Below are 14,543 nucleotides of genomic sequence, written 5' to 3' on the forward strand. Positions count from 1 at the left end.
GAGGTACCACGCGCGAGTATTCCGTGAGTTGACAGAAATGTCTTCATGCCATATACACCAGGGGTTTGGGCAAAATGTATTTGGACCCGCTGCCGACAGACCGCTCCCTGCTGCAGTTCCTAGACACCAGCAGGATATGTATCCTTCCTGCGCTTGCAGGAGCCGCTGCGTGTTCTTCCTAGTGTCATCGGCCACCTCAAGGCGATCTCTCCCTTGCTTCCGTAGTCCCCCGTTTTCGGCTCACGTTCTGGATAACGCCCCTTTCGTGTTACTGCAGTACGAAAGAGATTTCTGAAAGCTGTCTGATATTGTTTCCACGATGCTTTAGCCTCATACAAGGAATCCCGACAAGTGATCATGTTTGCCCCTTTGATTTGGGCCCAAAATGTAGGATCCTTTTTGTTTCCAAAACTGATACGTACATCGATCGCACCCCTGACAAAATACGAGTACAGTGTGAGGCATAATGCACATCTATGATGTCGCGTAGTTTACATAAAGCAGGAATGGGCAATTGTCCTTAAGCGGGGCAGAGTGGGGAGATGTGGATTCGAGAACCCAGAGAACCATCCATGTGGTCTGTTTGAGCAACGGAATGATAGCCCAGTGATCCTTCCAACGGGTCCAACAGAATAGGTTGGATCGTTTTGCACACACTTGAGGACCGAAATAGGTACAGCCTCCCATCTACCTAAGACGATGGAAGTATTCTAGCATGTAGACCTGTTGCTAAGGGATCTAACTGTAAATAACGGTCGCTGCTAGGCAACAGACACCTAACATGCACCAGTGGAATAAGAAAAACTGTGTTTTCTGTGCGGTGCTCTGTATGGAATCCGCGTGAGATAATTGGAAACTAACAAGAAAATTACATGTCTATACATTAGATAAAAGTTAAAGTTATCCCTCTAACATGCCATGGGGGCCCAAAGGGTTATGAGACGTCGAAGCTCCCACATCTTCTAGACAATCGGCTCACAGATGGCGGTGAGGTGGTCAGCTTTACGCTCCGGCCGCCCTTTGCCCCCAGGAAGATTCCTGGTACTCATTTCTGTCAGAGACTGAGTCGACCCCAGGACCATAGTGCAGCTGGAAGGATTATGTCAATCGAAATATTCAGCAACCTTATCGGGAATCGAACCCGTGATCTTCTGGCTTGTAGCACAGTTCCTTTGCAAACTACGCTACTGCGTGATATTGTGACATGTATACCCATTCCTAGGGAACGACTCGGCAATTACATTTCCGCGGGAGACAACGCGCCCAACAATATTACATACAATGCTAGTCAACGGACCAGCAAACATAATATAGGCTGTGTTTTCTGTGTGGGCCATTCCGAGTGGTTATAAAAGAACACAGAAGACGAAGCCACTAGAAACATGGCATAATCTGCTGAACTGAGCCTGGACTGACAGAGGCCCTGTATATATTTATATATTTTATATGACTTTATTAACATGTTTAACATATAAAATGTAAATATCCTTTACATTATGACAAATGACTTACTACTGCAGACAGTGACTCTGACAAAATACAGACCAGTCTTCTCGTCAGAGAGGGTGCCCCACAGTAACAAGACCGAAACTATCAAACACTAATAAATATCTGGTCATGAGCCCCATATTGGGCTCGACACCAAGACTGACTGACTGACTGACTCACCGTCAGTCGCAATGTGACTTTGACTTTGACTTGACGCGACCAAGCGAGTAGTCGAGAGTGATGAGTCGAGTTTCGAGACGCCAGCCTGCCAGGATATGAGCTTGGTAGCAGAGGAACTGAGTTCAGTTGGCAGCTGCAGAACAATGGCAAGAAAGGAATTAGGCGGTGCAAAGAAGACTTCAGGTGTGATTTGAAGGTACAGTGAGACTGTTATGAAATCCGTTGTCAGGATACGACTAGTGAAGATTGAGAATTCTAATGCGCGTGTAACAGTGGACTGACAATGTGCAGAATAGCGATAGCGCTGTATTGCGTGTAGTCCCGAGTTTTGAATGTGTGAGATCTAATAAATCGAATCATCCAATCCAAACCCCGTCTAATAGTCACCCCTACTGATGACAATGTATTAGATAAGTGGCAGAACACGAAAACATACAGTTTGTGTATTGCGTCATACCTGACGCAGACTTAAAGGTTTAGCTCTCTCTCTCTCTTCGGGGCTCCTAACTGATGGCGGTCTCGCGAACAAACAGGCCGACGTATACGCATGCGCATCCCGTAGTCCCATGTCATGTGTCACTCACCAGTCAAGACTAAACAGTCTCTTGTGTTCCGGCTTTGCTTTGCCGACAGAAGCGATGCATAAAGACGGCGTGTTCTAAACCAATTTAAATAAAAATAAAAAGTTGGACTGCAAAGTAACAAATAAAACAAGATTCGCGTATGGGCGTCTCCTTTCTTCCTCTACAAGATCGAAAAAGTTTTATGTTGACTGACAGACGGTCCGACGACGAAGAGCCGCATTTTATCGGAACCGGCTCTGCCCGTCCGATTTACATTGCATATTTCAGTGTAGTAATGTTTTGCAGCCTTCCATGCCAGTTCTTCAGAAGTACTGCATTTTTACTATAGAAAGACGACATCAAATAAAATTTGAATTTATACCGGGATTTGTATACTGGTTGCGGGTTACAAATCCTGTTTGTTAATGTCGCCGGTGATCTCCAGCTATCAGATACATCACGCTGCGCCCACCTTTGTCTAGAAGCGAACTTGTCATCTGTTTCCTCTTTTTCTCCCAGCTAACAGTTTGTACACTTCATAAGAAATTACATGATGCATAGGCGAAGGATCTCTACACATTTCTTGTCATTTTGCAGCCCTGTTTCCAGTTGTTAGTTTAAATGCAATTATTATAATTGTTACGATGCAATTAAACATCCTACGTATTTATGTAGAACAGATTTTGCCGTTCGGATTCTGAGGCTAGGATATGAGTGACTCTTCGTACGTACGTGAGTGTTGCCGAGCATTCGATAATGGGCACCCGTAGTTTACCGAAGTTTCTAAACGTCGGTAGTGATGAAACATGGCTTCCTTAAAGCTAACTTAATAGTTCTACATATAAAACAAACTCCCTGATTTCAGTCTGCAAGCGAACTATACCGACCGAGTGACTGCCGCTTGTCGGCGAAGTTAGTGCCAACTTTAGCGTATAGATGGTGTCGCGTGGTCAGCGCAACGAATCCCCACGGCCGTTAATACGGGTTTTCTAGACCGTAGCCGCCATTTCCTTGAAATAGCTCCTCAATTATCATCATGAGGCTGAATGGACCACGTTCCAGACCCACTAATTCTCAGAAAATCTGGTAGCGCCGGGAATCGAACCCGGACCTCTGGATCTGTAGCCAGGAAGTCTGACCACTGGACTACAGAGGCGGTGCAAATTATACAAATAGCATTTAATTAGTATACGTGTATAAATTTACATAGGACATCATTCTTCTTTAAGTTTATCTGGATAAATATCTAGAAATGTGAGCTTGTGGTAATAAACACTTGATCATGAATGTTACCCTGCCTTAAACAATTCTCTCTGCCGAAACTGTGCATTAAGTGTGTACTTTCTCAATTGTATTCTGCTGTTCATGCTACCCTGTCGCCCTCAACGCCACACTTGGAGACAAAGTAACGATATTTTGTGTTGCAGGTGCCGATATGCGATACTGGTCCACCTGAAGAAGCGTCTGTAAGTACGAATCACCTTAAATTTACGTCTTCTTTAAGTCTTACTTGTAAGAAATAGATTAGCATAAATCCTTTACCTTCCTGATATTCATCAGTTTCGTTTTGCGCATATTCTATCTCGTACGGGGCCATAAGGCAGGAGCTTGGGATCTTATTTAGACCATCAATAAATTCCAGTTGCATTGGAAGTTGTCATGACGGTGATTGTGTACGGCCTTCCGTGTTTTGAAGTCTTTCCCAATGCTTCTTCTAATTTCTTCCTCCAACTACTTTTCAACCCTGAGGATAGATGCTATATACTCTTCCGAACTACACGGTGTCGCAACATAGAATATCGTACTCTTATTAATATCATGTTTTTGGAATAATGCAGGCTTTACCCTCGAAATGGCGGGGCTATCTTCATGCTTTACTTCGCGGGAGTCAGTAAACGGGACACAAATGGAAGCAAAACAGCTGTAATGGACGTAATAGGTTTTCTATATGTACCACTAGGTAGCAGCACACTCCAGCTTCATGCCAGTCTAGGTAGCAGACGCGCAGGTGCATGTTCAGAGGCTGGTTTCAGTAGTCACAATGGCACCGTGCTGGAGATGTCCACTACCGAAGAGCAGCATTCTGTTGTGCGCTTTTCTTGTTGACAAAAAGAATTACTGCAGAGGATAATCAGAAAGTAATCTTTCCTGTTTCCGGCGGGAACACTGGGGTAGTTGTTTCGAATCCCACTTGAGGCATGGATATCTGTGCCCGTTTATTCTGGGTCCTGTATAGGTAGCGGCCTTGGAACGGGCTGATCCCCAGTCCAAGTTGTCTTACCGGTTATGTATAAGATTACAAAACTGAAAAAGCGGCCAGGGTCCCAAAATTGCTGTAGAGCCATTGATAACAAATGTCTGAATGGTAGTAGCTTTTCCACAGATGCTTAAGGTGCTTATACCATTCGCCCTTATGCACCAGCTAGACCGCGGTACCATTAAATGCGCAGGCCCAGGATCGTGAAAGATTTAAAAGGTGGAAGTTATGAACGGTGAATAGTGCAAATGTATCGTTATGAGGCTATAGCTCTGCGTGTGTTGCGCTGCGCTACACTCAATTGTTCTCCACGTCGCCTGCTGACGTTTCAGAGGAATCGGAAAATTTATGGCACCCTACAAGTTGTCACATTCCGAAAAGTAGCACAGTCATCCCGTGATGGTCTCAGATCTGAGACCAATTGTCCATCTTCATAAGCTGTTCACTACATAAACAGAGTTAGAATGGGCTTCGTAATGTAATGATGTTGGAATTATACTCGTACATCAGAAAACGATAAAATATTTTTGTGAATGGCATCGCTGAAGCTCAGTTTCAGCTCTATAAATTTAATGACACTGTTCGACTACTTATATTGTTCATCACATAATGCCGAGTTGTGTAGAAGCTCTCGGAAGCAAGACATACAGCTGTCCCTTATACGTGTACGTTATGTACGTGGTGCAACGAGTTATAGGAACACTTTACATAGGCGACATGTTTATGGGTTTCATACTCTGAAACGTATTCTGACATGACGCCCAAAAACCGAAATAGTGAAGTCAGAGTAGACGTTCATTGCTGGGCAACGGCTCCGGAAACACGTTCCCACTACAACGTACAACAATGGCAGTGTTGTTGGAAACGCTGTTTTCTGTTCGGTTCGTGGAAAGTGGTTATAAAAGGAGTTGAAGTTTGGAAGTCCAGTCATAAAGAATTGTGCTGATTGCAGTTGAGATCTGCAAAGGGGGGGGGCTGAGAAGAAATGGCGATCCAATTCAATTGAGGGAATAGCTGGCGACAGTTCTGAATGACAGTCGTCGTAGGAAAGACTTGAGCCGTGAAACTGAAGAATCTTCAATGTTAAAATCCGTTGCCAGAGAACGGCTGGTGAAGACAGATCAGGCTGGCAAAAGGTTTAGCTGGTTTTGTGGTGATTTGTGAATTGTGGCGTTTAGCGATGGCGCTGTAATTACTTGTATTTCCGAGTCGTGAATGTGTAAAAGCAATGAATCCAATCCTCCAAACAAAACCCCGTCTATAGTCACGCATATAAATAGCAATATGAATACGCGTTTTGAAGTTTTCAAGAGGCCGATTATTAAGATTGTAGTCCTAAGTTTCGTAACGCCGGGTAGTTTTTGTGGGCCGATACTGAAGCTTCGGCGGAACATTCTGCAACCATCTTCGGAAAACATGTTCTTACGAAACGTTGGTACCAATCTTCGAAGCTACACGGTGTCACAAACCAGAAGACTGCGATCTTAATTTTATAATACAAAATTTTGTTGAAATCCATTGAGTTGTTCTCGAGTTGTTTCGGATGTGCTGAGAGAAATGGTGGAGCAGACAGTTTGTAGAGCTTATGTTGGTGTTTTCTTTTTGCTTTGTCCGTCTTCCGATATTCTAAGTAATGCGCTGTATAGTGCTGCTTTGGGATAGCGGTCTGTGGCTAGAAAAGCGCCCCAGTAATCAGGGAAAAAAGCGAAATTGACTTAAGGTTTCAGTTGCAAACAATTAAATTTGCATTTAAATAGCGAAGCCTTGACAAGTGTCACCGTGCCCCCTACCTCTCATTTCCATAAATTCAGCTTCCCTGGATATTTCCCACAGTTCCGTCGCAGTGCTGATTCCTTCGGCCGCTGTCCCACGAAATATGGGCCGGCGCATGATTTAGATCGTCCTCACGATATTTCCGAGTGAGCGCGTTGCTGCGGTATCGAAGCGCAGTGAACAATATCTTGGCTGGGAACCTGTTTTGCATCCCATTAATCAGACCCGTCGCCATACACACGGAACTTCTTTTCATATCTCCCATCTTTCACAGCGTCGTTCCAATCTACAGGTCCGGACAAAATTTCTGAAACAAGCAATAATCGACGTGTAAACGGCACCGTACTACGAGCGGAGAGTCTGTAAATAGGTCACAATTGGATGTAAAACGTAAGACATAACCTCGAAAACAAAACATTTATTTCTCGACATACTATTTCCTCCACCGAAACTGACACATTTGTCCCACCGCTTTACCAGTGCGCCGAAACCCGCAGCATAGAAGTCTTGACTGTTCCCTCAGCCACTTCCGCACCTCCGTCTCAACCTCTTGGTCATTAGCGAAAGGTTTGCAGCCCATTTGTGAACCCGCTTTACGTAACAAACACTTCCCACCGTAAACAGGAAAAATTTCTTTATGAATATCCTTTGGACCAAGTCCTTTTGCCCACAAAAGAAAACGCACAACAGAACGCTGCTCCTCGGTATTACACTCTTCAAGCACGGTCGTCATTTTGACTACTGAAACCAGCATCTGAACATGGTCATGTGCGTCTGCTACCTAGAGTGTCATGAAGTTGGACTGTGCTGCTACCTAGTGATACATATAGAAAACCTATTGCATCCGTTACAGCTGTTTTACTTCCATATGTGACCTATTTACTGACTCCCCCATATGGCTTATTTAACGAAGCTGTCTGTAGCTCGGTCGGTACATCGCGGAACAGTACAGCGATTGATGAAGCGTGGATTGGAAATGATACAGAGGAAAGCACTCATGGCCAAATTTGTCGCAGTATCCTAGAATTTTCTTGGAGGGACGAATTGAGAACCACAAAAGCCCTGTGTCAGTAATGCAGGCCTCCGGGCCGAGATACGAATCCTGGGGCTGCAGGATAACACTCAGGTGTGACCCATCCCACCGATACGTTCAGTAACAAGCGTCTGGGAAAGAGATGTTTCCTCAGGAACTTCTACTACGTGATAACAAGGAGAAGCTTTGGTTAATCGTCCGGGTTAAGGTACTTACCTATATATATATATATATATATATATATTGTCACGGGTATTAGTGACTGTAGACGCGGTTTGGATTAGATGACTCGATATTATCTGGTAGCTACAGCGCTATCGCTAATTCACACAATTTGCTGTTCCCCATTACACACGCAATAGGATTCTCAGTCTTCACTAGTCGCCTCCTGGTAACGGAATTAAAGGAGATTTTCTGCGACTAAATCTTGTGATCACACTAAGTTTTCACAGACCGACTTCTAATTCTTCAACTACTAACTTTCCGTGGCTATGTTTAACCGACAACTGACTCAGTTCTCATTCTAGTATTCTGTGTTGTACTCCGTTGACTCTTATGAATTCCAAATCACTAATTCCCCCCGCTACAAGCAGACTATCGTTATATAGACTCGGTTAGGACCCCATAGAAAACACGCCACTTGTCAGAATGCGTCTTGCAGGCAACATAGATAACACCTCTTCTGTTGTTCTTTAACCACTCGGCACGGACCACAGCAGAAAGCACAACCTCTATATTGTATGACGTCACCGCGTACGCGAGAATGTGTTTAGCGTGCATTGAATAGCAACGGGCCGTACGCGGACGTCGGACTCCTGTATTGTTAGCCGCGTGTGTGTTGCGGGCGTTGCTTAGCAGTGGGTCTGTGTGTCTCATTGCTCCTTGCTTAAGGCTGCTCATCTCGGGTAGCTTAACGGTATGTCACCGTTCCTTCCTTTCCGAGGTCTCTGCTTGTGACGTCTCACGTTCCTTCAAATTGNTTAGAGATTTACACGTATAAAAACAAAACAAACTCCGTGATTTCAGTCCGCAAGCGAACTATACCGATCGAGCGACAGCCGCTTGTCGGCGAAGTTAGTGCCAACTTCTGCGGATAGAGGGTGTCGCGTGGTCAGCGCAACGAATCCCCACGACCGTTAATTTCGGTTTTCTAGACCGGAGCCGTTACTTCCATGAAATAGCTCCTCAATTATCCTCACGAGGCTGAGTGGATTCCGTTCTAGACCCACTACTTCTCTGAGAAAATCTGGTGGCGCCGGGAATCGAACCCGGATTTTTGGATCTGTAGATTTACACGTATATTGAAATTAATTGTCATCCATCCTGTCCAATTCAGTCCTTCCATCGCTCGCATTTCGTATGCAGCTTCATTTGCTGCGCCTAAAGCAGAGGTTCCAGTACCTACTTATTTACATTTATTTTTGGGCTATTTAACCACTCTGTCAGTAGCTATTTTTTATTACTAGTGAGATGGGGCGAAGTCCCTTGTACTGCGGCCACTTCTGGCCTATTTTACCAGCCCCAGATGATAGGTAAGGGTGACTGTGGAGCACTTGGTGGAATGAAGATTTGCAATGGAAACCGAAGTACTCGGAGAAAACCTGCCTCAGCACCACTTTATCCGCCACAAATCCCACTTGACCAGACCCGGGATCGAACCCGGGCCGCCGCGGTGGGAAGCCAGCGACTAACCGCTTGAGCTATGGTGTGGCCTTGTCAGTAGCTAGGTCTGTGTAGCTCTGAATGCTACGGTGATTAGTGAATAATGAGTCAGAAGAAGTCTTGTCACTGTCGTCGTATTTATCGACAGTAAGTGTGGAAAATCACGTGACCTGCCTCAGTCAGGATAGTTAGACCCCGGATCGAGATTTCAAGCCTTGATCTCCCGAATGCATGGGTGTTCTACTACCCACTCAACTTCAGCCTTTGGTACATCGCGGAGAGATCTGATAAATTAAACTCTTTTTTATTACACGAATATTGAACGCGTTAAAGTCCATTGGTTAAGATAAGTACCACTTGTTTTAACATAGTAAAACTCTGCATTCGTCCTTAAGGAATGTGTTTATTTGTTCCGTATGGTTCTCACAATAAACAGCATTAACCGTTTGGGCTTTGTAATAGTGACGTAATGTGTTTCCTGTGAGGTACGAGCTGAGTTCTTATATACACGTATATAAGAAATTAAGATTTTACAGGGTTAAACAGGTTCCAAACTAATTTGCAGTCCAACGATATTTGAATCTGGATTACTTCAGCTTCAAGGACAATTAGACATGTGAAACTCACAAAGGACGCCTTTGTGAAGGATCTGAGTTCCATTGGAGTGTATCTTCTTCTGAAACAGAATTCATCCTCCGAGGTAATGAATAGAGTCAGTTCTGTATTAAAGTTTATGTAGGTAATTGGTTTTCCAAGCGCGGCTTCCTGTGGAAGATCTTCGCTTTTGGTATTCGTTTATTTCTGAATGCGGTTTCTTTTTTATTTATTTTAGCATTCCGTGAGGCATTGTTCCTTTTCTTTTTTTTTTTGGTTGCGAAGGAACCACGGCTACGTTCTCATGCCGAATGAGAGCGAGTCCATTACAAAGATAAATTAACTAAACTTAATAAGTGATGGTGAATTTTAATTATTTACGTTACAGATTACATAGGCTGGGTTTATACAAAGCTAGAAGAAAATTTGTGTGCGCGCTGATGCTATTAAAAGGAGCCGCTTACTTTTTGTGAGCGGGAAGGACTGTACCAGCTGTGTGAATAGCAGTTGGAACTAGGGGTATACAGACGTGCTACCTGAATCTTCAGTCGGTCTTAAGACAGCATGTTTAACAGGTGCATTCGGCGAAGGTATTCGTATGACCGCGTCATAGCTCAGGGGGTTTAAATTGCCATCGGCGGCCCGGTTCGATCCCGACTCAGTTCATGTGAAATTTATTGTGGACAATGTGGCTCTGTGACAGGCTTTCTCCGAGTACTGCAGTTTCCCCTGCCAATTCTCATTCCACCTATTGCTCCACATTCATCAACATCGGGGTCTGGTACAACAGGCCAGTTAATGGCCGACGAACGAAGTGTACCCTGTCTCACCGTACCCCAAGAAATTAAAAAAGAATTACTATAAGGTTTAAAGTCATAGCGTAAATAGGAATTACGTTTAAGGAGTAAAATAAACCTTTTATATCAACGAAGTCGAAACTTATTAAACTCTGCCTTCTTTCTGTGTTAGTGCATTGGGCCCGTTTCATGCTGATTAACCTATTGTGACTAATGATGATAGGCTCTGGCAGAACTATCAGTTATATTATACTTAATGTACATATATTCAAGCGGTCCTCTCAGTTCAGGGGGAAGAATTTTAGTTTATTTATTGCAGAGAAAGGGTACGCGGTAGCGAAGTTGTTTGAGCCACTATGCTGCAAGGCGGAAAGTCGTGGGTTCGATTCCAAATGAAGTGGATTTTTTCAATTGACCTAATCCTTCGAGCACTATGGCCCTAGGGTCGACTCTAACAGAAATGAGTACCAGGAATTTTCCTGGGGTTAAGGTCGGTCGGCGCTTAAGGTTGACAATCCTACCGCCATCTATGAGCCGATTGTCTAGATAATGTGGGAACCTCAACATCTCACAACCCTATGGGCCTCCACGGCCTGGTACAAGGATAGCTTTACTGTTGCTTTTTCACCGTAATGGCCATGCTAAGCAAAGTGTATCTGTTCACGTGTCCTGTTCCAAACGGTTTCCGAGATAGAGCTATTTCATTGCACAGTACACTGTACACTGTACAGAGTAGCAACACGCCAAGTCCTCACACGAGTTGGAGGTGGAATTTTCAAATGTAATAGTTGGATGTAATAGGATTTGTATGTGTATCACTAGGTAGCAGCCCTGTCAAGTTTCGTGACATTCTAGGTATAAGATGTATTAGGATGATTTCAGTAGTCAAAATGGCGACTGTACTTGATGGGTGTACTACCGAATAGCATAATTCTCTTTTGCGGTTGTTGTGAGCAAAAGGGGTCGTTCCTAAGAGTATTTATAAAGAAATGTTCCCTGTTTACGGCGGTAAGTGTTTGTCGCGTAAAGCGGTTCACAAGTGGGTCGAGAAGTTTTCTCAGGGACGTTCGAAAGTCGTAGATGATGCCAGACTCCGCCGAGGCTATTGATTGTAAGCATTTCTGAATTTCTGCCTCGGGAAACAAAGACAAGAACGGCGCGTCGGTAACAATTGGTATTTGCATCATCTGGTCGTAAGTGAATCAGTGTTAGCTGAGGTAAGGGCAGTTGCACCTCCGGGTTGAGCATTTCTCATTTTCTCGTGCTGTATACGGAAGCCTGTCCCACGTCATCATCCCTGACATGGTGAATATTGTAAAAATGGTCCACTCTATGGAGGGTACTTATTACGAGAATCCTCATCAAAATTTCTTCATTCTTTTGTCCCTTCCACTTCTGAGAACCAAATATTGCCCTTGCTGATGTTTTATTGTTCAGTTCGTATTCACGTGAAAAGCATCAAAATTAAAATTACCTTGATATTGTGACATGACCGAAAGCCGGAATAGTGAAGTCAGAATGGGCGTTCATTGCTAGGCAACGAGTCGGTAAACACATTAACGCGGAAGCGAATACGCAAGCAACAATTGAATAATTTTAGTTTCTATGCAACGGCGCTGTAAACACGCCTTCCCAACAATCGAGAGGCTGTGTTTCCTGCGTGGTTCGTGCAAAGTGTCTATAAAGAAGCTTTAGTTGAATTTCATGGTGCTAGCCCGCAGGATATGAGCTCGGGTGCAGCTGGAGATAGAACTGAGAGAGTCAGCAGTCGTAGGTGATTGAGAAGAAATGACTTCATATGTGATTTAAAGTGATAGTGACACTTCTGACGTTCATTGGCAGGATACGGCTAGTGACGACAGAACTGTCTATCGTTGAACTGTAGAGTGCAGATCAGCGATAGCGCTGTAACTGCCTGTATTTCCGTGTTGTGTGAATGTATAAGTTGTCAACTAATGCAATCATCCAATGAAACCCTGTCTATAAGTGACGCACGGCCCCTCACGTGACACTGTCAATTTTTAGATTTAGCTTACTTCCCTTCCTTCAGGATAAAAGCAGACATTAGAGATCACCATGTTTTCTCTGTGTATACGTCTATTTTCACATACTCTGATGTGGACTAGTGCAGTTGGAGGCTTACACAACCTCATACGTTTTCAGTTCCCTACAGTCAGTAATGTGGGGCACGCGGGAGCCTAGTTTGTTGAGGCACTATGCTACGAGCCGGAAGGTTGCGGGTTCCTGTCCCGATGAGGTGCATTTTTTCAAGTGACCTAATCCTTCCAGCCGCAGTGAGACCCTGATGTCCACTCAGCCTCTAACACGAATGGGTGCCAGGTATCTTCCAGGGGGTTAAGGCGGCCGGCGTGTAAGGCTGACCTCACCTCCATCTGTGAGACGATTGTCTAGTGAAAATGTGGGAGCCTCGACGTCTCACAGCCCTTTGGGCCTCCACGGCCAGTTACAGGGATAGCTTTACTTTACCTTATCTTTACAGTCAGGAATAACATCTTGGCCAACGAGCGAATTTGCACAGTGAGAGCAGGACATAATTAAGATACCACAGCTTCTAAAAATATGCAGCTTTTATTGAAATAATTTATTTGCAGAATGTAGTCTAGAGTGACAAATTACGGCATTCGCTTCTAGTTTCCTGGAGAGAGTTAATGTAGGTACGGAATCTGGGCTTGAGGTCATATTGTGCATGAGATGTTCTGTAGCCAGGAGATATAAACGTGTCCAGTTTTCGAACTTTGAGGTTATGTCCGACCAGTTCAACTCGGTTAGGATGTGCGCTTAAGAGGTGGCAGTGCCTCAACACCACTGAATTTAGGAGTCCTGAAATGACATATAGCAACAGGCCTTAGAGAAAAAGCACTTTATTATTAACACGAAACAGTATGCGTGGAGTAATCTAGACCAATGGTCTTCAACCTGGGGTAAGCTTAACCCCGTGGGTACGCGAAGACATCTTGCGGGATACGTAAAATTAAAATTTGTTCCAAAATTGAGGTCCTGGCGTGCCAGAAACAAGCTCAGTCATTTCATTAACAGGTCAGAACAACATTAATAATAGATATAATATTTAATAATATAATTTTGCTTTCCAAAAATACCTTTGAAACTTATTCCTCACTACATTATTTTGGACGTAACTTATTTAATTTATTTTAGATGTAGAGTATAGCCTGTGTATAACTTGAATTACACACCAACAACTTTGGGGCTATAAAGTTGAACAGAAATATCTGGGGAGAGGCGAACAAAAAGTCTCAATGTAAGATTTGAGGCTTTCACGGCGGTGACTATGAAGAATGCAGTCTTCTGGGATTTGGCACCGTGTATATGTGGTGTTAACCGACGTTTCGGAGGAACGTATCGCCCCCATCTTCAGGGTTGAAGAAAAAGTATAAGTAAATCTGCAAGCGACAACACCGTGAGACACGATAAAGCAGACTAAAGAGTATACCGTTAGAGCAGAGAGGGAAGGGGATGAACTGCAAGTGAACAAGTGAAAGCAGTGGTGTGGGAGGGGTGGGGGAAGGGAGCCGGGACAAGCGATTTTGTGTAGGGGAGAGATAGATAACACCCCCCCCCCTCAGCTCACAGTTAAAGCCCAGCCAGTTAACCTTGCTATCTCTCCCCTACACAAAATCGCTTGTCCCGGCTCCCTTCCCCCACCCCTCCCACACCACTGCTTTCACTTGTTCACTTGCAGTTCATCCCCTTCCCTCTCTGCTCTAACGGTATACTCTTTAGTCTGCTTTATCGTGTCTCACGGTGTTGTCGCTTGCAGATTTACTTATACTTTTTCTTCAACCCTGAAGATGGGGGCGATACGTTCCTCCGAAACGTCGGTTAACACCACATATACACGGTGCCAAATCCCAGAAGACTGCATTCTTCAAAAAGTCTCAATGCCACTGATCTAGACCAACGGTTTTTATGGGCCCATTTTACTAGGCATTGTGGAAACTGGTGCAGTGTCCTCTATCCAAGAGAGTGGACAAGCGTGGTGTCGTGTCTGGATTTCCCACAGCAGTGACTGTGAAGTTACTATCCCCTCGGATGTGTCTAGGCGTAATACAGCAGTTCACCGTTTTTCGGAGCAAAATACTGTGTCCATCTTCAGGATCAAACTATCAACCAGGTAACTAGTAGGAATCGAGCAGAAATCAAAACAACGCTACGAA

General features: G+C 44.3%; 1 long non-coding RNA gene across 1 annotated transcript in view; it reads left to right on the top strand.

Moving 5' to 3' along the window:
- Window positions 1-3,697, top strand: part of LOC117282187 — a 219,527-nt gene extending 215,830 nt beyond the window's left edge. The window contains exon 3 of the long non-coding RNA XR_004512837.1: window positions 3,659-3,697. This is a non-coding gene — a long non-coding RNA (uncharacterized LOC117282187). The remainder of the gene's footprint in view (window positions 1-3,658) is intronic.
- The last annotated feature ends 10,846 nt before the right edge of the window (window positions 3,698-14,543 follow it).

This window comes from Cryptotermes secundus, unplaced genomic scaffold, assembly GCF_002891405.2.
Source record: "Cryptotermes secundus unplaced genomic scaffold, Csec_1.0 scaffold5, whole genome shotgun sequence".
Lineage (NCBI taxonomy): Eukaryota > Metazoa > Arthropoda > Insecta > Blattodea > Kalotermitidae > Cryptotermes > Cryptotermes secundus.